The sequence below is a fragment of the Pseudophryne corroboree genome, chromosome 7 (genome assembly GCF_028390025.1).
Source record: "Pseudophryne corroboree isolate aPseCor3 chromosome 7, aPseCor3.hap2, whole genome shotgun sequence".
Lineage (NCBI taxonomy): Eukaryota > Metazoa > Chordata > Amphibia > Anura > Myobatrachidae > Pseudophryne > Pseudophryne corroboree.
This window is the reverse complement of record NC_086450.1, coordinates 438,057,630-438,082,426: the sequence shown is the minus strand read 5'-3', so window position 1 is coordinate 438,082,426 and position 24,797 is coordinate 438,057,630. Positions and strand designations below refer to the sequence as shown.

The 24,797-nt window shown below is 44.4% G+C and overlaps 1 protein-coding gene and 1 pseudogene across 2 annotated transcripts in view; both read right to left on the bottom strand.

Moving 5' to 3' along the window:
- Positions 1 to 24,797, bottom strand: part of RAB26 (RAB26, member RAS oncogene family) — a 481,534-nt gene that overhangs the window by 260,749 nt on the left and 195,988 nt on the right. The gene's annotated exons all lie outside the window — the stretch shown is intronic.
- LOC134947197 (5S ribosomal RNA) lies at positions 23,779 to 23,899 on the bottom strand (annotated as a pseudogene).

Here is a 24,797-nt window from a genome sequence, read left to right as displayed (position 1 = left end):
GTAATTATTTTGAGCAGTAGAGTAGAACCTGCAGTATAGTGGGGTCCCTTGTCGGGGGCTGCAGGCTTAAATGCATTGATCAGTACATGACTAAAACTCCACTGTTTATTATTGTTAGTTAATATAGTGAGGGCAGCTCCTGTGATTTATTTTTAAACAATGTGGTCACATACCATGCTGCACCCCAAATCTAGGAACAGTGAACGCCATGGATCGATTTTTCGTGAGACGTTGTGGGGCAGATGTATTAAGCCTGGAGAAGTGATAAAGCAGTAATAAGTGCAAGGTGAAAATGTACCAGCCAATCTGCCCCTAACTGTAAATTTACATATTGGAGCTGATTGGCTGATGCATTATCACCTTGCACTTATCACTGCTTTATCACTTCTCCAGGCTTAATACATCTGCCCCTGTATATGTAATACAATTCCGTTTAACTTTATGGTTTATATTTACCATTGTGTATTTGTCAATAAATGTGTTATTTGTATATAAGTTACATAGTACATAGTTGGCGAGGTTGAAAAAAGACAAATGTCCATCGAGTTCAACCTGTATTATAAAATTAAATATCATTAAGATGCTGTAACCTTGGATATTTCTATCAGTTAGGAATTTACCTAATCCATTTTTAAACTTATTTAGTGAGTCCACCATTACTACCTCCTCTGGTAGAGAATTCCAAATCCTTACTGCTCTTACTGTAAAGAACCCTTTCCTCCGTTGTGTATAAAAAAAAATTCTTCTAACCTCAGGGGGTATCCTCGTGTCCTGTGTAGCGTTTTTTTTATAAACAGATCATCTGATAAATCCTTGTATTGTCCCTTAATGTATTTATAAACATTAATAATGTCCCCTGTCAGCCGCCTCTTTTCCAGTGTAAACATATCTAACCTTGTAAGTCTTTCCTCATAATTCAGTGCCTCTAACCCCTTAACCAGTCTCTGAACCCTTTCTAGTTCCAAGATATCTTTTATATAGTGCGGTGCCCAGAACTGTACACAATATTCCAGGTGCGGCCGTACCAATGATTTATACAGTGGCAGGATTACACTCTCATCCCTTGTCTCCATTCCCCGTTTTATGTATGCTAACACCTTAATTGCTTTTGTTGCTGCATTTTGACATTGCGTACTGCTACTGAGTCTATTATCGATGAGCACTCCCAAATCCTTTTCAACCACCGTTATCTCTACATTTTTGCCATTTAGTTTATATGCTGACCGGATTATTCTTAATCTCAAAGTGCATAACTTTACATTTTTCTATATTATTGAACCTCATTCTCCATTTGTCTGCCCAGTCCTCCAGTCTGGATAAGTCATTCCGTAGAGACTCAATATACTTATCTGAATTAATTACTCGACACAGTTTAGTATCGTCTGCGAAAATTTACAGTGTTCTTTCTAGGCCCACTCCTAGGTCATTAATCAATATGCTAAACAGCAATGGCCAGAGTACTGAACCCTAAGAAGTCAGTGTGATGTAGATTGTGCAGCCAATTCAATATTAGCCCTTTAAAAATGTGCATCAAGCAACGATGCAGTAACAATATGTCAGTGAGTTAGTATACTGTGGAATACGAGGCTGTGTAGTGTAGTTACCAAGTTATCAACAAAAGCCAGTAATAAAACCCAGGTGCAAAAGGCATCAATCTCAACTTCTCATACTTACCTCTATATTCCCAGAGAACAATGAGATTAATAGCAAATAAATGAAGGATGTAATCATTATATGATCATACCTAACAATTTTGTCAGAATACAAAACGGGATGAGGGGGTGTGACAGTGACATCATAGCATGCACGGCCACGCCCCTGGCAGGTACTTTCTACAGAACAATGCTTCTCTGCTGCTGCATGCATTAGAATCCCCCCAAAGCAGTCCCGTAATTGGGGGTGAACCGCTCGATCCCTGCGCGTGCCAATACATCTGGACGAACTTTAATTTCTCACTGCTGTGATAAGTTACATTTATCCATAATTCAAATAATAAAAAAAGGTATTAAGTCAAATTTTGTGATCCATCTATAGGAGGACGATAGATAGATAGATAGATAGATAGATAGATAGATAGATAGATAGATAGATAGATAGATAGACAGATAGATAGATAGATAGATAGATAGATAGATAGATAGATAAACAGATAGACAGACAGATAAATAAATAAACAGACAGACAGACAGACAGATAGACAGACAGATAACTAAATAGAAAGACAGATAGATAGATAAACAGAGACAGACATAGATAGATAGATACCGTATATACTCGAGTATAAGCCGACTTTTTCAGCACTTTTTTTTGTGCTGAAAAAGCCACCTCGGCTTATACTCGAGTCAGTGCACAGTGACAGGGAGTGCAGTGTGAAGGAGGGACACGGAGCGCACAGCGCGCGGCTCTCCTGTGTCCCTCCTGCATCTCCGGCGGCAGCGGCGGGTCTATTAAAGGAAGTACCCGTTCGTGACCTCTGATCACGAACCAGCACTTCCTTTAATAGACCCGCCGCGGCCGCCGGAGATGCAGGAGGGACACAGGAGAGCCGCGCGCTGTGCGCTCCGTGTCCCTCCTTCAGAAGACAGCGCGGGATCGACGGAGGGGTAAGTAACAGCACTGGGGGAGCATATTTGGCACTTGGGGAGGGGGCATATCAGGCAGCAGCATGAGGGGCATATCTGGCAGCAGCATGAGGGGCATATCTGGCAGCAGCATGAGGGGCATATCTGGCAGCAGCATGAGGGGCATATCTGGCAGCAGCATGAGGGCATATCTGGCAGCAGCATGAGGGCATATCTGGCAGCAGCATGAGGGGCACATCTGGCAGCAGCATGAGGGCATATCTTGCACATCTGACACTGTGGGGCATATTTGGCAGCATGAGGGCATATCTGGCACAGTGGGGCATATCTGGCAGTATGAGGGCATATCTGGCACTGTGGGGGCATATCTGGCAGTATGAGGGCATATCTGACACTGTGGGGGCATATCTGGCAGTATGAGGGCATATCTGGCACTGTGGGGGCATATCTGGCAGTATGAGGGCATATCTGGCACTGAGGGCTGTGTACAGCTAGAGCTGCATTTCCCACCCTAGGCTTATACTCGAGTCAATAAGTTTTCCCTGGTTTTTGTGGTAAAATTAGGTGCCTCGGCTTATATTCGGGTCGACTTATACTCGAGTATATACGGTAGATAGATAGATAGATAGATAGATAGATAGATAGATAGATAGATAGATAGATAGATAGATAGATAGAGATAGACAGACAGACCGATAAATAGACAGAGATAGATAGATAGATAGATAGATAGATAGATAGATAGATAGATAGATAGATAGATAGATAGATAGATAGATAGATAGATAGATAGATAAAGAAAGACAGACAGATTAATAGATAGATTAATAGACAAGACAAACAGATAGACAGACAGATAAATAAATAGAAAGACAGACAGATAATAAGATTTTACTTACCAATAAATCTATTTCTCGTAGTCCGTAGTGGATGCTGGGGACTCCGTCAGGACCATGGGGATTAGCGGCTCCGCAGGAGACAGGGCACAAAAATAAAGCTTTAGGATCAGGTGGTGTGCACTGGCTCCTCCCCCTATGACCCTCCTCCAAGCCTCAGTTAGGATATTGTGCCCGGACGAGCGTACACAATAAGGAAGGATTTTGAATCCCGGGTAAGACTCATACCAGCCACACCAATCACACCGTACAACTTGTGATCTGAACCCAGTTAACAGTATGACAACGTAGGAGCCTCTGAACAGACGGCTCACAACAATAACAACCCGATTTCTTTGTAACAATAACTATGTACAAGTATTGCAGACAATCCGCACTTGGGATGGGCGCCCAGCATCCACTACGGACTACGAGAAATAGATTTATCGGTAAGTAAAATCTTATTTTCTCTAACGTCCTAGTGGATGCTGGGGACTCCGTCAGGACCGTGGGGATTATACCAAAGCTCCCAAACGGGCGGGAGAGTGCGGATGACTCTGCAGCACCGAATGAGAGAACTCCAGGTCCTCTTTAGCCAGGGTATCAAATTTGTCGAATTTTACAAACGTGTTCTCCCCCGACCACGTAGCTGCTCGGCAGAGTTGTAATGCCGAGACCCCTCGGGCAGCCGCCCAGGATGAGCCCACCTTCCTTGTGGAATGGGCCTTGACAGATTTAGGCTGTGGCAGGCCTGCCACAGAATGTGCAAGTTGAATTGTGCTACAAATCCAACGAGCAATCGTCTGCTTAGAAGCAGGAGCACCCAGCTTGTTGGGTGCACACAGTATAAACAGCGAGTCAGATTTTCTGACTCCAGCCGTCCTTGAAATATATATTTTCAATGCCCTGACAACGTCCAGCAACTTGGAATCCTCCAAATCGCTAGTAGCCGCAGGCACCACAATAGGCTGGTTCAGGTGAAACGCTGACACCACCTTAGGCAGAAAATGAGGACGCGTCCGCAGTTCTGCCCTGTCCGAATGGAAAATCAGATATGGGCTTTTATACGATAAAGCCGCCAATTCTGACACTCTCCTGGCTGAAGCCAGGGCCAGTAGCATGGTTACTTTCCATGTAAGATATTTCAAATCCGCCGATTTGAGTGGCTCAAACCAATGGGATTTGAGAAAATCCAAAACTACATTAAGGTCCCACGGAGCCACTGGGGGCACAACCGGGGGCTGTATATGTAGTACTCCTTTTACAAAAGTCTGGACTTCAGGAACTGAAGCCAATTCTTTCTGGAAGAAAATCGACAGGGCCGAAATTTGAACCTTAATGGACCCCAACTTGAGGCCCATAGACAATCCTGTTTGCAGGAAATGTAGGAATCGACCCAATTGAAATTCCTCCGTGGGGGCCTTCCTGGCCTCACACCACGCAACATATTTTCTCCAAATGCGGTGATAATGTTGTGCAGTCACCTCCTTCCTGGCTTTTACCAGTGTAGGAATGACCTCTTCCGGAATGCCTTTTTCCCTTAGAATTCGGCGTTCAACCGCCATGCCGTCAAACGCAGCCGCGGTAAGTCTTGGAATAGACACGGTCCCTGCTGAAGCAGGTCCCGTCTTAGAGGTAGAGGCCACGGATCTTCCGTGAGCATCTCCTGAAGTTCCGGGTACCAAGTTATTCTTGGCCAATCCGGAGCCACGAGTATCGTTCTTACTCCCCTTTGCCGTATAATTCTCAGTACTTTTGGTATGAGAGGCAGAGGAGGAAACACATACACTGACTGGAACACCCACGGCGTTACCAGAGCGTCCACAGCTATTGCCTGAGGGTCTCTTGACCTGGCGCAATACCTGTCCAGTTTTTTGTTGAGGCGAGACGCCATCATGTCCACCTTTGGTTTTTCCCAACGGTTCACAATCATGTGGAAGACTTCTGGATGAAGTCCCCACTCTCCCGGGTGTAGATCGTGTCTGCTGAGGAAGTCTGCTTCCCAGTTGTCCACTCCCGGAATGAACACTGCTGACAGTGCTATCACATGATCTTCCGCCCAGCGAAGAATCCTTGCAGCTTCTGCCATTGCTCTCCTGCTTCTTGTGCCGCCCTGTCTGTTTACGTGGGCGACTGCCGTGATGTTGTCCGACTGGATCAACACCGGCTGACCCTGAAGCAGGGGTTTTGCCAGGCTTAGAGCATTGTAAATCGCTCTTAGCTCCAGTATATTTATGTGAAGAGACATCTCCAGGTTTGACCATACTCCCTGGAAGTTTCTTCCCTGTGTGACCGCTCCCCAGCCTCTCAGACTGGCATCCGTGGTCACCAGGACCCAGTCCTGTATGCCGAATCTGCGGCCCTCTAACAGATGAGCACTCTGCAACCACCACAGAAGAGACACCCTTGTCCGTGGCGACAAGGTTATCCGCTGATGCATCTGCAGATGCGATCCGGACCATTTGTCCAGCAGATCCTCACTGAAAAGTTTGTGCGTGGAATCTGCCGAATGGAATCGCTTCGTAAGAAGCCACCATCTTTCCCCGGACTCTTGTGCATTGATGCACAGACACTTTCCCTGGTTTTAGGAGGTTCCTGACAAGTTCGGATAACTCCTTGGCTTTCTCCTCCGGAAGAAACACCTTTTTCTGAACCGTGTCCAGAATCATTCCCAGGAACAGCAGACGTGTCGTCGGGGTCAATTGAGATTTTGGAAAATTCAGGATCCACCCGTGCTGTTGCAGCACTATTTGGGTTAGTGCTACTACGTCCCCCAGCTGTTCCCTGGACCTTGCCCTTATCAGGAGATCGTCCAAGTAAGGGATAATTAATACGCCTTTTCTTCGTAGAAGAAACATCATTTCGGCCATTACCTTGGTAAAGACCCGAGGTGCCGTGGACAATCCAAACGGCAGTGTCTGAAACTGATAATGACAGTTTTGCACCACGAACCTGAGGTACCCTTGATGTGAAGGGCAAATTGGGACATGCAGGTAAGCATCCTTGATGTCCAGGGACACCATAAAGTCCCCTTCTTCCAGATTCGCTATCACTGCTCTGAGTGACTCCATCTTGAACTTGAATTTTTGTATGTACAGGTTCAAAGATTTCAGATTTAGAATAGGTCTTACCGAGCCGTCCGGCTTCGGTACCACAAATAGTGTGGAATAATACCCCTTTCCCTGTTGTAGGAGGGGTACCTTGACTATCACCTGCTGAGAATACAGCTTGTGAATGGCTTCCAATACCGTCGCCCTGTCTGAGGGAGACGTTGGCAGAGCAGACTTTAGGAACCGGCGAGGGGGAGACTTCTCGAATTCCAACCTGTAACCCTGAGATATTATCTGCAGGATCCAGGGGTCCACCTGTGAGTGAGCCCACTGTGCGCTGAAATTCTTGAGTCGACCCCCCACCGCCCCTGAGTCCGCTTGTAAAGCCCCAACGTCATGCTGAGGGCTTTGCAGAAGCCGGGGGGGGCTTCTGCTCCTGGGAAGAAGTTGCTTGGTGCACTCTCTTACCCTTTCCTTTGCCTCTGGGCAAATATGACTGTCCTTTCGCCCGCTTGTTCCTATAGGAACGAAAGGACTGCGGCTGAAAAGACGGTGTCTTTTTCTGTTGGGAGGGGACCTGAGGTAAAAAGGTGGATTTCCCGGCTGTTGCCGTGGCCACCAAATCCGATAGACCGACCCCAAATAATTCCTCCCCCTTATACGGCAATACTTCCATATGCCGTTTGGAATCCGCATCCCCTGACCATTGTCGCGTCCATAAACTTCTTCTGGCAGATATGGACATCGCACTTACTCTCGATGCCAGAGTGCAAATATCCCTCTGTGCATCTCGCATATATAGAAATGCATCCTTTAAATGCTCTATAGTCAGTAAAATACTGTCCCTATCCAGGGTATCAATATTTTCAGTCAGGGAATCCGACCAAACACCCCAGCACTGCACATCCATGCAGAGGCGATGGCTGGTCGCAGTATAACACCAGTATGAGTGTATATACTTTTCAGGGTAGTTTCCAGCCTCCTATCTGCTGGATCCTTGAGGGCGGCCGTTTCAGGAGACGGTAACGCCACTTGTTTTGATAAGCGTGTGAGCGCCTTATCCACCCTAGGGGGTGTTTCCCAGCGCGCCCTAACCTCTGGCGGGAAAGGATATAATGCCAATAACTTCTTTGAAATTAGCAGTTTTCTATCGGGGTTAACCCACGCTTCATCACACACTTCATTCAATTCGTCTGATTCAGGAAAAACTACAGGTAGTTTTTTCAGACCCCACATAATACCCCTTTTTGTGGTACATGCAGTATCAGAGATATGTAAAGCCTCCTTCATTGCCGTGATCATATAACGTGTGGCCCTACTGGAAAATAAGTTTGTTTCTTCACCGTCGACACTAGATTCGGTGTCCGTGTCTGGGTCTGTGTCGACCGACTGAGGTAAAGGGCGTTTTACAGCCCCTGACAGTGTCTGAGACGCCTGTACAGGTACTAACTGGTTTTCCGGCCGTCTCATGTCGTCAACTGATTTTTGTAATGTGCTGACATTATCACGTAATTCCATAAATAAAGCCATCCATTCCGGTGTCGACTCCCTAGGGGGTGACATCACCATTACCGGCAATTGCTCCGCCTCCACACCAACATCGTCCTCATACATGTCGACACACACGTACCGACACACAGCAGACACACAGGGAATGCTCTTATCGAAGACAGGACCCCACTAGCCCTTTGGGGAGACAGAGGGAGAGTATTGCCAGCACACACCCAAGCGCTATAAATATATAGGAACAACCCTATAGAAGTGTTGTCTCCCTTATAGCAGCTTAATATATATCAAAAACGCCAAAAAAAGTGCCCCCCCCCTCTCTTTTTTACCCTGTTTCTGTAGTGCAGTGCAGGGGAGAGTCCTGGGAGCCTTCCTCGCAGCGGAGCTGAGCAGGAAAATGGCGCTGTGTGCTGAGGAGATAGGCCCCGCCCCCTATTTCGGCGGGCTCTTCTCCGGAGTTTGTGAGACCTGGCAGGGGTTAAATACATCCATATAGCCCCATGGGCTATATGTGATGTATTTTTTAGCCAGAACAAGGTATTCTCATTGCTGCCCAGGGCGCCCCCTGCAGCGCCCTGCACCCTCCGTGACCGCTGGTGTGAAGTGTGACAACAATGGCGCACAGCTGCAGTGCTGTGCGCTACCTCATGAAGACTGAAAAGTCTTCTGCCGCCGGTTTCTGGACCTCTTCGCTTTTCGGCATCTGTAAGGGGGTCGGCGGCGCGGCTCCGGGACCGGACTCCATGGCTGGGCCTGTGTTCGATCCCTCTGGAGCTAATGGTGTCCAGTAGCCTAAGAAGCCAATCCATCCTGCACGCAGGTGAGTTCACTTCTTCTCCCCTAAGTCCCTCGTTGCAGTGAGCCTGTTGCCAGCAGGACTCACTGAAAATAAAAAACCTAAAAACTTTTTCTAAGCAGCTCTTTAGGAGAGCCACCTAGATTGCACCCTGCTCGGACGGGCACAAAAACCTAACTGAGGCTTGGAGGAGGGTCATAGGGGGAGGAGCCAGTGCACACCACCTGATCCTAAAGCTTTATTTTTGTGCCCTGTCTCCTGCGGAGCCGCTAATCCCCATGGTCCTGACGGAGTCCCCAGCATCCACTAGGACGTTAGAGAAAAATAAATAAATAGAAAGACAGACAGACAGGCAGATAGATGATAGATAGATAGATAGATAGATAGATAGATAGATAGATAGATAGATAGATAGATAGATAGATAGATAGATAGATAGATAGATATGCGCAGGGTGAGTTGCATCTGGTTCAAAAGGTCTTTTTCTGCCTTTTCCGCAAGTGGATTTCTGGTTGGCGAATTAACAAGTATCCTATAGGGAGCTAATGATGCTCTCCAGCTTCCATCTGGCTAGAGAAATGATTAACAGCTCCGCCTGGAAGTAGAGGAAGCTCTCTCTTCCACACCAGCAGGAGGTACAGCCATCCCTGCAGCATTAAATCCTCTATGGACCTGCTAACTAGGCAGCCCGGCTCCACGTGGAAAGCAGTGCAGGACATGGAGGAGTATTCTAGCGTACTGGCAGAGATGTTCCAGACCTCGGTCCATGCTATTGCTTTGCTATCTAATGAATCTGGGTGTGAGCTTAACGTGGGCCCTAAAAAGATATGGTTAAATTGTATATAGCATATAATGAATTGTATACAGCTCGTCAATGAAGTGCGACTCAGTGGTATCACTATTTCCTATCAAATTTATTTTAATAATGATCAGGTGTGGAGCCTGGAAGATGTAGGTGGGTTGCAAATAGTCAAAAGTTTCTAAAGTTCTAACCGTTTCCTGTACTGTACCCCCAGCCTATTTCCATTCTTGCCCTCCAATGTTATTGTAAACATGTTGTAAAATGTGGCAAATTAATTTGTGTTTTGTGAAGGTTTATTCAGAAAACGTCTTCCTGTTTATGCGCTGGGTTATTTGAGTCACAATAATCTAAAAGAACACTGCGTTGCTCTATGAACACTGCAAGCGAATCTGTTGCACTTATCTGGAATGATATTTATGAGACTGCTGACACGCTGTGTCCCTCCATTAAGTCTTCCCTCTAGAAGTATACAATGCTGCCTCTCCATGTACTTGCCCCTATACCCGTAGACAGACAGGGAGACTTGACTGCAATTTAGCAGGATTAGGGGGCACTGCTCTGCAGGACACAGCAAACAAACATGTACCCAAATAGAAGAACAAAACCAAAGTTTATTAACTGCTGAAAAAGCGCCTCAGCAGAGGATAAACATAAAATTGAGAGTGTGTATTGAACCTATTTCAGAAATCCTGCGCTAGCCAAACAACTATATGTGTTATAGTGTAGCAAGGAATAAACAAGAGAGAAAATGGCTGTGCTGAATTTCAGAAATATGATGTGATATATTCAATAGAGAGAGCCAACGTATCAATTATAAAGTTGAACAAATTTATTAAAAAACTGTAAAATGTAATGAAATAAAAAACAATAGAACATGAATGGATATTACTCAGTCACTTGTCTCAAAGTGTCAGCACAATTAAAGGACTTGTATCATATTGCAGCTGTAATGTGTAATGCTGAAGTCCGTGTTCCGTAGCTGAAAAAGAGTGCTGCTGATGGTACACAGCAGTGAGCAAAAGGTGCAATTGTAGAGCTCCAATGATGAATTAAGTATGTATAGCCAGGAAGTCATTCAGTTATTAATACCTCTCCGATGGGCTGGTCCGTTTACCGGGCGTCCCCGGTCTGGTGTCCTGCGTTGCCCACAAGTGCTGTGCAGCGGAGAGGAGACGGAATGCTGTATGTAGTCGGCTGGCTTATGCGGCGTAAATGACAGCGGCTGCTGGGAGCAGAGATCAGTCAGGAGCGTTGCCGTCTGAGAAAGCTGAGCTCTGCACCAAATGTGAGACACCTGAGCAAGGTGTGTAGAGAGGCGGGTCCTAACGTGTTTCGTCACGCTCCACGTGACTTTTTCAAAGTGTTTGGCGTAAGTTTAGTGTCATGCCAGCACCTGTACTTACACTATTGAGGTCAACTGTGAACCAACATCTCAACCCCATAGTCAAGCCTAGGTAGACACACTTGTCACTCCTGACGTACAGTATGCCTGGTACAAATGGTAATGTTGTACAGCTGAACACATCTTGAGCTGTGTGCGGCTGACCATATTATTGGAGCACATCTTTGGAACGCAAATCCTTCCAAGCCTACAAGCGTCCATTGTGTTCAGAGTACCTAATCAGCAGTCCTTATATCTGCACAGACGGCCATATTTGTCACCTCATATGAGGTAGAAACAACAACATGTCAGGAAAGGTATCCTCCTACACAGTGAATGAAGGTAGTCGGTACACAACACTATGTTATACCATCACTTCTCCCCTATGTGCAGTCTAATGGTATATTCAATTTAAGTCGGATCCATTCCGACATTCATTTGTCGGAATGGATCCGACCTGGGCTATTCAAATGACATTTCAATTCGACTTTTAAAAAAGTCGAATTGAGATGTGAGGGGGGAGAGCCGCGGGCAGACGGGGGAGAGCAGCGCTACAGTAGCGGCTGACGCTGCTCTCCCCCGTCTGCCCGCGGCTCTCCCCCCCCCCCCCCCCGGCTCTCTGCCTCTCCCTGACAGAGCCGGGTGGTCGCTGCCGGGAGCGGCGGCTGTGATACATCCTCCAGCACTGCTACACCCCCCTCTCATTCCCCCCCCCCCGCCCCGTGGCTCTCCTGCAGCTCTCCCCCACCCCGTCCTTCACTAAGGTCCCACATCTCAGTTCGACGTCTTTTGATGTCGGACTGAGATGGTCGAAAAGGGGGCCAAAACCGACAAGCACATGGATCGGCAGCTATTCGCTTGTCGAAAAATTTAGGGATATATTGAATAGGTCGAATCAGGATTCGACCTTAAAAAGACGAAAACTGCCGTCTTTTCGACAGACTGCAGTTTTTTGACTTCAGTTGAATATACCAACTCACCACTGGAAGCCCGATTAGGACGAAAGTGAAGACGGATGGATAGACGGCAAAGATAGCAAGCAGACTGCAGCGGCAAGATGGAAGTGGTTGAGAATGTGTTGGACTCAGAATCAGGCCCTTGGTGATCAATTGTCACAAACAATTTGTCTCCAATGCAGAAGCCACTTTTGCTGAGCTTTTTACATAGGCTTCAGTGCATTTTGTTCTCCAGGATAATGGCTGCTGTTGTATAACTCTGAAATAGAGACACGCTTAAACTGATGTGCTAGCAAAGCTTTATCTAGGAGCTTCCCCTACAGTGGCAGATTTTTCCTATGGGCTGTAGGTAAAATCCACCACCCAGCTCAGTGTCAGCGAAGTCAAATACAATATGTCACTGCACGGGCTCTACTATCCTACCTGTCAGTCACAGACAATACAAGCAGTCCCATTGGGATGTGTTTCCTCCCTCTGGGACTACCAGACCAGGCAGCGATAAGCAGAGAGCTGGCTTCATGTAGGAAGCCACTCCCTGCCATTTGCGCAGCCCAATCCATCTTCTATGGTCTGCAGTCGGTGCAGTCCATAGAAGCCAGGGGTTTGCACATGCGCAGTTACGCTACGGTGTCTGTGCATGCACCGGTCCCGGCACCTGCCGGATCTGTCGCTTAGATGCCAGAACTTGGGGATTGGCTGTCTCCTCTCCAGGCACGAGGGTAGTGGCAGCCCCCCTACCAAATGTAAGTAGGAGCCGCCGCTGTTCCCCTCAGCAGAATGTACAAACCTGAAGTTATATTTATTATTATTCAGCACCACTCTCAGCATCTGTCTCCGCACACAGGATGTACTTTACTAATACGGCCAGATAAATGCAAACTGGATATTATCAGTCTGTGCATATTATCAGTCTTGGCATTGCGTGTGGCTGTGAATCAGGCACATTAAGTGCTATCACATAATATATTTCTGTATTTTATTAAATAGTGTTATGAAGCATCTAAAATTAACATAATCCTATAAAAATCCGGCCTTCCAGTTACATTTACTGTACCACCACTTCTACACTCCCACTGCAACCACTGATCACACGCAGAACAGATATAATGACGCTGCTCTCTATGGGGTCAATTTACTAAGATGGGAGTTCTATTTAAGATGGGATGTTGCCCATAGCAACCAATCAGAATCCAGGTATTACGTTCTAGAAGATGCAAGATAAATGAGAAGTAGACTCTGATTAGTTGCTATGGGCAACATCCCATCTTAAATAGAACTCCCATCTTAGTAAATTTACCCCCTATATATCTTCAGTAACTTACCTATAAAATGCATTTTCTTGGCAGATTGTTCCTCATTGCTCGTCATCCCCTTAATTAATTTCCCAGTCACAAACCTGGCACTGGGTATCCTCCTCGCGTTCTTGAAATACACTACAGCCGGTTATTTTATGGCACAGATGCCAACAAATAATTAGGGCATTGTTTCTGCAGCAATCTGGGATACTCAAATAGCTGACGCCTCACCGTAGACTTTCATTGGCTTCAAGAAATGCAAATCTTGCTAAAAAAAAAAAAAAAAATATAGAGCTATTTCCTGAATTTTTTATTTTTTTATTTTATTATGCAGGGAATGATTCATCAAAGTTTCTTCCTGAGCAAAATATAGATACAGAAGAGGCTTTGATAGATCAGGCGCATTTCAATGCTGATGTGAGGCTTTGATGTACAATGTCTCCATAAGATGTTATCCACAGTGGGCATACAGGGTTCACTTGAAATCATCATAAAGGGTTGAAAATAGTTAAAGTATCTAGTAGCGATTACCATTGCAGTGTCGCGTTTGATACCCTTGCAAATGATAGGAGAAATGTTTTTTTTCGAGGAAAGAAGGGGAGGAGGGGTGTTAATTCTAATTATTTCCTACTGAACTCCTCGTTTTTTTTATTACGTTTAACAACGATAACTAATGAAGCATGTTTGCTTTGCAAACATTACACTTTAGTATTTATAAGACCACAACAAATTAATTTTAATTAGTACAGTTCACTCATCTCACCAAGTGATCGTTCTCAGGATTACAGTAAATAGAAGGAATCACCTGACAGGGCCCTCACGCAAGCCCAAAGGCGGACTCATAGAACTGCGCATGTGCCGCATCATGCATACGCGCCTCGACAAAACCTCTGTGGGTGGCCGGTTGTCTCTGTCTCCGAAATGGGAGTGGCATGGGTGTCTCGTGGACGTGTAGACAGACTTCTGACAGATATTTTGCCTTGACGCGTTTCAATTTACAGCATTGTTCTACAGTGGCATTACATCCCGCCCCACATGTGCCAACTCTGGTAGTCAATCCAACCAAATCTGAAGTGTATTTTTATCTGCTTTCATTTTTATTGTGAAATGTAAGCGCAAACCCGTGCATTGAAGGGTTTTTATACTGCATTTTGCTTCTCTTCCATGGCCCCTTGAGAAACTTTATTCTATAGAAGCTTGGGATAGGAAGACCAAATAAATATCGATAAGTCCTATGAATTCCTTTATCAAGTAAGGGCATTTAATTCATGACCACTATGAAGGTGGGGTGGGATTAATTTACTTGGAATAACCAACATCTCCAACCTATAGCCAGGAAAATCACATTGTTTTCTTAAACACCAGCGTGTTTTTCGGATTGATTTAAAGGATAATGCACTATTGTGGTTTTGTGTTGTTTGTGGAATTTGCGTATTGATAGAAATACTTCATGTGAAAAAAAACACAAAAAAAAAACAAGGGCCCTAATCAATATGTAGAACTATGTGTGAGGTCAATACAGAATTTTGCCTAATAACTTTTCAGCATAAAGGGCCTGGTTCAGAGCTGCAAGCAATCAGCAGGCGATGCTGATGTTCAATTGTAGAGTTTATTAAAATTGTTCTGTGTTCTAAAGGTGCATACACACTTGCCGATAAAATGAACGATGTCGCTCATTTTCACTCTTCCTGAGCGACGTCGTTCACTTTCTCGGCAAGTGTGTATGCCGGCAACGACGACCGATGCGTGGCCCCGCAGTTCGTTAACGACCCTCGCTGTCGGCCGTGCATGCATGCTCAATCTGGACTGTCATCCAAGAGCTGCCTGGCTGTGGCATGACGTCATTGAGTGATATGAACGTCATATCGCTCAGTGTGTACAGCCAGTCGCCAGCCGCACGGTCCGGGAGGGGGAAACACTAGATGACGTCGCTCGTAGAGCATGTCGTCTAGTGTGTATGCACCTTGAGTGCCTGAGCGTGCACCTGGATTTTCTCTTTTTTTTCTGTGTGGCACTATAGCACAGTGTGCGGTCCGCCTCCCCCCCCCCCCCTCCCTGTAATTTTGTGTGTATATACACTTGAACGTGGAGACCATTCTACACTTTATGAGGTTACCGTGACACAGTAGGTGGGACCACATTTTTTGGTCCAAAAATTGTGCTAAGAACCTCAATTTTACTCCATGTTATACTGTAGAGTTTATTATAACTGTTTTGCTTAGAGTGTACACCTGTTTTTGTTTTTACTTTTTTTCTGCATAATACATTTACTGTCAGAATTAAAACATGGAATGGAATCAATTTTTATGATTATTGGCTAAAGAGACTTATTTGTAGCAAACATTATAGGGGTGATTAAATACAGGGAGTTAATCCAATTGCCATTTTTTATGGTGAGGAAGAAATCCACAAACCCCTCTTCCCCCCCCCCCCCCAACACACATACACACACAACCCAAGGATAACTTAATAGTTATCTGTCTTTTTCAGCTCAGTTAGAATTTATGACAAGTAAGTTGAGTTTGATATCGTTCTTTTCAGTCTTCCTATGAAACTGTGTATATCACAATTAATTGAAAGGCTAATGCCAGCGTTAGCAGGTGGTGTGGCATCTCGACACCACAATTTACGCACATCCTGTCAGGAACGTAGCAAGCTTGGCACACAATTCGGAAGATGTTAGAGTTTAAATTTAAAAAGAAAAAACTGTCAAAAGTTGTTCCCTGATGTCAAAGTCCAGTTCTCATTCATTCCACTATCGGAGTATGCCAGTGCCTGGTGAGTCAGACCCCAGCAGATATCAGAGGCGCACACATGAGAAACATTCACCCTTGGCTGAACGAGTGATTCTATTTCCTTTCAGATGCTGCATTCACAATGTACTGATTTTTCCATAATTAAGGAACCAAGAAACCTTGTACTAGTTATATTTATACAGCATCTGAAATACCAACCCAATTAAATTACATCTGTCCAATATTACCAACTGCTCATTCATTGGAGCTGACTGTCTTTTTTTTTTTTTTTTTTAACAACAATTTATTGATTTTCAAAAAAAATTCAGTACAAAATATAAAGCGTTTCAAACATACAATATCAGCACTAAAAAAATTATTCAAAAAGATGCAAAAGGAGATATCAGTACAACGACTTGGTCAAGAAAATGATACATGGAATGAAGAGCATGCATTAATATTAACAGACGTGTCCATTATCATTTCCAATAAATGACAAAAATAACAGCTGATATATCAGAATCAGTATAAACAAAAACCCCAAAGCATAAACACTGTATAAAGTTGAATCAATAGAACAAGAAAGAAGGAATAAAAGGATGGACGGGGGGAGAGTAGGACAGGTCTAGACAAGACAAGGGGAAGGGGAGGGACACAAGACAAAATAGTGTTGCGAGCTAAGTAGGCCTAGAGGTCAGTAGAGATCTTTATATCTTTCAATTTTTTAATAGAAGAAAAATATCTATGTCTGAGACGAATCCAGCTGTCGCAATAAAAACGATTGTATGGATTCTAATACTTTTTGTACGTGTGTTTGAGTTGCCACATCTAGTTGTTGTATGTAAAGATCCCATTTTCTATAAAACCTCTGTGCACCTCGTTCCACATCAGGTATCATGGCCGGGCGTTCAGAAAACTAACATTGGAGACGCAAGGATTTAACCTCAGAAATTGTCGGAGAATTTTTATATATACATTTATTTAAAAGAATTTTCTTTGCAATAATAAGTGATAATAAAGTGTCAAAATTGGAATCACTGTTTTCTTGTCTGGACCTAGATCCTATTCAGTAAGATGAAGCAGCAAACAGGGGACAGGGCGTTTAATGAGCTTAAGAGAAAAAAATAGGATTTTGGTTACCTCCCGGTACATCCTTTTCTCGTAGTCCGTAGAGGATGCTGGGGTCCACATTAGTACCATGGGGTATAGATGGGTCCACCAGGAGCCATGGGCAGTTTGATAGTGTGGGCTGGCTCCTCCCTCTATGCCCCTCCTACCAGACTCAGTATAGAAACTGTGCCCGAGGAGATGGACAACTTCGAGAGAAGGAATTTACACAGATAGTGGCGAGATTCACACCAGCTCACACATACTAGGCAAAGCAAGCTAACCATCAACAGCTGAACAAGCTTACCTAACCAAGTAACAACACAGTACTTAACCAGGAACAAAGCAGTACTGAACCAAGTAACCACTGCAGGATAATGAAGCACTGGGCGGGCGCCCGGCATCCTCTATGGACTACGAGAAAAGGATTTACCGGTAGGTAATTAAAATCCTATTTTCTCTTACATCCTAGAGGATGCTGGGGTCCACATTAGTACCATGGATATGTACCAAAGCTACCAGAATGGGAGGGAGAGCTTGGAGATTCCTGCAGAACTGATTGACCAAACTTTAGGTCCTCAGAGGCCAAAGTATCGAACTTGTAGAACTTAGCAAACGTGTTCGACCCTGACCAAGTAGCCACTCGGCAAGGTTGTAAAGCCGAGACACCCCAGGAAGAACCCACCTTATGAGTAGAGTGGGTCTTAACGGATTATGGACACGGCAATCCTGCCGTACAATAAGCATGCTGGATAGTGAAACTAATCCAGCGAGAAATCATCTGCTTAGAAGGAGGACACCCAACTTTTCTGGGCTCATACAGGACAAACAGACTTTCTGTGACGAGCAGTCCTCTTTACATAGATCTTCAAAGCCCTTACAACATCCAAGGACTTAGATGGAATTGAGGAGTCAGTAGCAACTGGCACCCCAATAGGTTGGTTGATACAAAAAGCCGACACAACCTTCGGAAGAAATTGCTGACGCGTCCTGAGCTCAGCTCTATCTTCATGTCTTGGCCAGTCCGGAGCAATGAGATAGCATGAACTCTTGTTCTCTTTACGAGCTTTAGAATCCTTGGAATGAATGGAAGTGAAGGGAACACGTACACTGACTTGAACACCCACAGAGTTACCAGGGCATCCACCGCCACTGCTTGTGGGTCTCTCGACCTGGAACAGTACCTCCGAAGCTTCTTGTTGAGACATGAGGCCATCATGTCTATTTGAGGTACATCCCAAAGACGTCACCTCTGTGAACACCTCTGGATGGAGGCCCCACTCTCCTGGATGGAGATCGTGCCCGCTGAGGAAATCCGCTTCCCAGTTGTCCACTCCCGGAATGAAGATTGTCGAATCCATCTCTGTGGCATGTCCGTGTAAATGCGTGTGTTACCATATACTGCTGTGCTCGCTGCACGTATTTGCAAGTATAGCGACTTATGTGTGTAGAGTTTGTATGTTCTTTCTATGTAATATTTTTGACTTCGACACATGATATCCAGGGATACGAGAAATTCTCCCTCCTCCAGACCTGAGATCACCGCTCTCAGAGACTCCATTTTGAACTTGAATTCCCTCAGATAACGGTTTAACGATTTCAGGTTCAAAATCAGCCTGACCGAACCATCCGGTTTCGGTACCACAAAGAGGTTGAACAGTAACCCTTGTTTTCCAGATGAGGTGGAACTGGAACAATGACATCTGACCTTACCAATTTTTGAATGGCTTCCTGCAGGATAGCCCTTTCTGTCAGCAAAGCTGGTAAGCCTGATTTGAAGAATCTGTGAGGTGGGAGCTCTTAAAACTCCAGTCTGTACCCCTGGGACACAATATCCTGTACCCAGGGATCCAGACCGGATGACACCCAGACGTGACTGAAACGTCTGAGTCTCGCTCCCACCTGCTCGTTCTGCAGGCTGTGAGGTCCACCGTCATGCTGAGGATTTTGAGGAAACAGAGGCAGACTTCTGTTACAGGGAACCTGCGGGTGCAGGTGTTTTGGATTTAGCCCGACCACCTCTGAAGAAAGTGGTAGGAGGCTTAGACTTTTTAGCTTTTGCGGTCCGAAAGGACTGCATTGTGGACGTAGAAAAGGGTTTCTTCGTTGTCTGAGTGGCTGAGGGAAGAAAGGTTGACTTACCCACGGTTGCCGTGGAGATCCACTCATCCAATGCTTCCCCAAATAGAGCCTGACCAGTGAAGGGTAGGTTCTCCACACTTCTCCTGGATTCCGCGTCTGCCGACCATTGGCGCAGCCGGAGACCCCTGCGTGCTGAGACAGCCATGGAAGATGTCCTTGCATTCAGATGACCCAGGTCCTTCATGGCCTCCACCATGAACCCCGCAGAATCCTGTATGTTACGCAAAAACAATTCAATGTCACTTCTATCCATAGAATCTAATTCCTCTAGTAATGTGCCTGACCACTTAACTATGGCTTTAGATATCCATGCACAGGCAATAGTGGGTGTCAACGCCACGCCTGAAGCAATGTATATGGATTTGAGCGTAGTTTCAATCTTGCGGTCTGCCGGCTCTTTCAAAGCGGTAGACCCAATGACGGGTAAAACCACCTTTTTTGACAGTTTAGATACAGAAGCATCAACTATAGGTGGGTTTTCCCACTTTTTCCTATCATCCTCAGGGAAAGGAAAAGCAACGATAACCCTTTTTGGGATCTGGAATTTTTTCTCTGGGTTTTTCCAGGATTTTTCAAATAATGCGTTTAATACTTTAGACGCAGGGAAGGTCAAGGAGGCTTTCTTATTGTCTTATTGTCGTATTGTACAGTAAGCCTCCTCTACCTGCTCAGGCGGTTTGTCAGTGATGTGTAACACATCCCTAATAGCCTCAATCATGAGTTGCACCCCTCTTGCCAGGGATGCCTCACCCATCCCCCCCCCCGCATATCCGCATCACCGTCTGCCATGTCAGAGTCGGTGTCCGTGTCGACTTGCATAATCTGAGCAAGCGCACATTTCTTTGGGTATATACAAGGGGATTTTGAGGTAGGGGGAACAGAACCAGACAAAATCTCCACATATTGTTTTAAAATCTGTGATTCAGTCTCATAATGCGCAATCCTAGTAGAAGTCTGGGATATCATTCCCTTAATAGAAGCTACCCACTGGGGCTCGTATTCGGAAGGTTGAGACAAAATATTACATTCCATTGTACATGGAATGGATTCCTCTGGAGAAGATACATATTCTGCTGCACAAGACACAGAGGGGGTAAATTTACTAAGATTCGTATTAGTACCGATTTGGTGTGAGAATCATCACGAATGACATCGAAAGTGTATTTGTGCAACTTTTTGAATTTGTTACGACTCATTTACTAAGCTTTCGTATTTGTATTTTTTCTGTTTTCCGATGTCGATGTCATTCGTGCTTTTTGAAGGTATAATGCGGCCGATTTTGCTGTTTGTCAGCCGTGTTCTGTGGTTTTGTTACGAATGTGCGTCACATTTCGGTTACAGCAGTGTTTGTCCGTTCAATGGCGCGTTTTTTTCCTAAGTTTCGCTTTTGTCACTCGTCCGTGATTGGTTGGATTCGTGATGGAGGAGTGTCTGTGCACATTACTATAAAAACGCCCCAAACCGGCCGCACCTCGTGGGTTTAGCTAGTGGTGAGGAGAGAGGAAGGTGTATTTGGAGTTGGTGAGCTTTGTGGAGTTTGTGGAGGTTTTGAGGCGGAGTTTTGTGATTGTTGAGTGCTGTACTGTGTGTGTAAAGTAGTCTTGTTATACTTGTTGTGGTGTTATTTAAAAGTCTATTTTTTTGTATTTTGTTTTTTAGTTAAGTCTATTGTCACTGTTTGTGAGTGAGTGAGTGAGTGAGTGAGTGTGTGTGTGTGGTGTGTAGTGGTAGTGGAGGAGTGTGTTATTTGTTTTTTTTTCTCTGTGTTTTTTGTGGTTTGTTCTGATTATGTCACAGTCAGAGGTGAGTGTGGTGGAGGAGGTGAGTAAGAGGGAGGAGGTGAGTGAGAGGGAGGAGGTGAGTGACGTGGAGGAGGTGAGTGAGAGGGAGGAGGTGAGTGAGGTGGAGGAGGTGAGTGAGAGGGAGGAGGTTAGTGAGGAGGAGGGGGAGGTTGCGGCTGCGTTTTCAAGTGATAGTGATAGTGATGGTGTTGTGGCTCCGCAGCCACGCACCACTACAAAGACGGGCCGCAATGTTAAGTTTAGTTACTCAGAAAACATGGCTCTGGTGCGGGAGCTGATGAGGCATCATCGCCAGTTGTTTGGGTCTGATGCAGCAAAGGTGTCGACCCGCAGGAAGACTGTCCTATGGGGGAAGGTTGTTGCTGCTGTGAACAGTGAGGGTGTGGTGAGGCGGACCGAGGACACCTGTAGGAAACGCTTCTATGACATCAAGCGCTGTGTGAAGGCAAAGATGGCTAAGGAGGCAAAATCTGCCCGTCAAACCGGGGGTGGACACCCCTTCCGAGCGTCTTATAAAGATTGGGAGGAGCCAATGCGTTCGCTGATTCCGCCAGAGGTGGTTTCTGCCCTTCATGTCCGTGATTCGGACCGCCCAAGGGCGGATGGTGAGTTTTTTATATTTATGACTTGATTTGTAACATCTGTGCTTTGTCCTTAGTTTTTTTTTTTTGTTTTTTTTTGTGTTGCACCCCAAATGGGTTGGTGATGTAGTGCAGGCCAGGCCACCCTGTTGTTCTCCAGCTGTTGTCAAACTACAAGTCCCATCATGCCTTACCACATTTTTATACTTAGTGAATGACAAATGTGTTGGTGGGCATGCTGGGATGTGTAGTTGCACTACATCTGGAGAGACACAGGTTGTGCCGGGATGGTGTATTGTGTGTCTTAATTATGTTTATTTTGCCATTATGTATTGTGATTGTTTCTTCTTGTGTTGGTCATTTTCTGCTGTCTGCTTTACAAAGTAAATGTTATTTTGAGTTTATTAATGAAGTGTGATGACTGTGTTTTTATTTATTTATTTTTAATTTGCCCAGGATAATTTTTTTTTGGGTGTTGTTTTGGATTTTTATTGGTTTTGTTTTTTTTTAAAGACATGCATTTTTTATTTTTTTTGGTGCAGATATTTGTGTTATTTTTTTTATTTTTGTGTTTAAAAATTTAAAAAGAGCATGCAATATTGTGGCTTGGTAAAGCAACGACGTATGTGTTTTAAGTAGCATAATATTGCTCATTATTATAATTTCTGTATGTTTTTTTTAATAAAATAATTTAATACATTGAAAGTATACACAGCCAATGTGCAAGGCTAAGCATCGCTTACTTTAAGTCACAGCAGCTAACACATATGTTTTAAAGCAAAAAAAATGAAAAAAATACACTTAACAACCAAAGAGTATGTTCATATCGACATTCTTCTTCTTTCTACAGTACTCCAGAGAAGCAGCACATCCAGGCCACAGCCAACCCTGCCTAGAGCTGATGATGGTGGGAATGCTGATAAGATTTTACTGTAACCACATTTTCGACAAACACATTTTACATATGAAATATAATGAGGATACTATCACACAGGTTCTTAGTCTGTTCCGCGTCCACTAAGGCGCACATCACAGGGCAGCATTACTGTGGCTACAAGGCCACCCAAGAGGCCCCGTGTTCAGGCTTCTGCTCCTGCACCAGCATCACCCCTCCGAAGGCGCATCTCTGCAGTGGCTGCCGTGCCACCACTGGCACTTTTGTCGAGCCCCCAAAGTGATAATCCGCAATCCCCACAGTTGTCTGGTGAGTAATGTTTTATGTAATTTAAATTAATTTAAAAAAACCAGTGTAGTTGATTTAATAACCAGGTGAAGGCATAAGGAAGTGCAAACCCACTGTTATGTACAAGATGATAAAGGCAGCAGTACAAAAGTTTGAAAAAATTTGATTGCACATTTTGGAGATGCTTGCCTTGTGCCTTTAGCACCTTGCACATATCACAAGTTTATCACTTACTTATGCCTTCTCCAGGTTAATACATCTGCACCACTGTTTGTACTGTAAATTCTAATGAAAAAATGACCACTCAAACTTGCTTTAATAATCTACTGATAGTTGAAGAAAAGAAAATTGGAAACCGCACTGGTGTAATAAGTGTATATGTATAATGATAACTATCTGTAATTAACTGATAATTAAATTCAAGGTTCAAATCCTCATTTTAGGAAGCAGATACATAAGGTAACACACTCCTTATTTTTGTGTATCAAAAAGCTGCCCATCAGTGGTGCTCCCCCGAGTCAGTTATTCTCAATGTAAACATGGAAAGAAGAAAAAAAAAAAGAAGACTCTTTTTGGGAAGCACTCCTATACAGATAATGTTGTATGACTGGATGTCACAATAGCTGACTAAAATACAATACTTTAATAATTCTCATTAAAATTAATTATTGAGGAGTTCAATGAGCGCCAATATTTGTTAAAATGGTGACATTGCGAAAATATAGAAAAATGTATATAGATTACAAGGTACAGATACCTAATATAAGCCGAGATGGGTATATCTGTGAATTTGTGAACAGACAAAACAACTGTAGGACAACCTGTGGTCAAAAAAAAAATTGATCATTTAGTGTATATATATGACCATCATTTGAAAACTGCTGTACATCCCAAATGGGAATTGAATCCTAGCAGGTAGTTGAATCATAGGTCATAACCGAGATGTAAGTCAGTGCTCTATTTTAGTGACAGAAAGGGTGGCAAATATTTGCAGTACCAGGGTGTTCCTTGGTGGTCTCCCATCCAAGTACTTAAACCGGCCCTCCACTGCTTGGCTTCCAAGATCAGATGAGATTGGGCATCTCCAGTGGGGTATGACCGCAGACCTTATGCTTACCCTTGTCACGCTGTGTCCTAATTGGGCACAAATAAGAGCCGATTTGCGTAATTATGTGAACCACAGGTATCGAGGCAGCTGATTTGGTGTAAGAAAAATCAAGAGTTTTTTTTCTCAAAGATATAACACAAAGATATAACACAGAATTCAGATACCCATCTAAATTTTCACGGTTAAATCAGTCGCAGTACAAGTAGAAAAGACATCTATGCTGCACAGATATTTCATATGAATATCGGATATTCTAGATTATAATATTCTTTTAACTATGCAGAGAGGGAAACCTCCAAATTTGGTCTCCAAAAAAATCAATAGATGTATGAAAATACACCATGGATTGTGCAAAAAGTATATAATATAAGCAATGCAATCTCCAGCTCTAATGCCCCATCATGAATTATCTTTAGGCAATAGGAAAATAATAAAACAGACAATATACCATATATATCATCAGCTAGGTGTTTCAAAACAACATGGATTTCTGCATTACAAAGAGAGAAAACATTTGTGTGTTTGATAAGCTCCAAAAGATATTGGATGTATCTGCATCCGCTGTTTTGGTAGCAATATAGACCAAACTCAGAATGGCACTTGTTCACTTACTGGTGATGATTGACTGTCACTTAAGCATATGGTAAAGTGATCTGCCACGTGGATGTGAGTTTTTCGTGCACACAAAAGAAAAAGTGCATATATCAAAAATATTACCTCATCCAGGTGTACATTCATTAAGCTATGTCCTACTTGTATAAGGGAGATGATAAGGGAGATCCTGATGTGTGGAAGGTGCTGGCCGCGTCTGCCCGCGTACTGCCCGCTGCTGTGCTCCGGCCGCACTGTTCTTCCTGTTAGGCTGGTTCCCGTAGCGACGAACTATGCCGTGATCG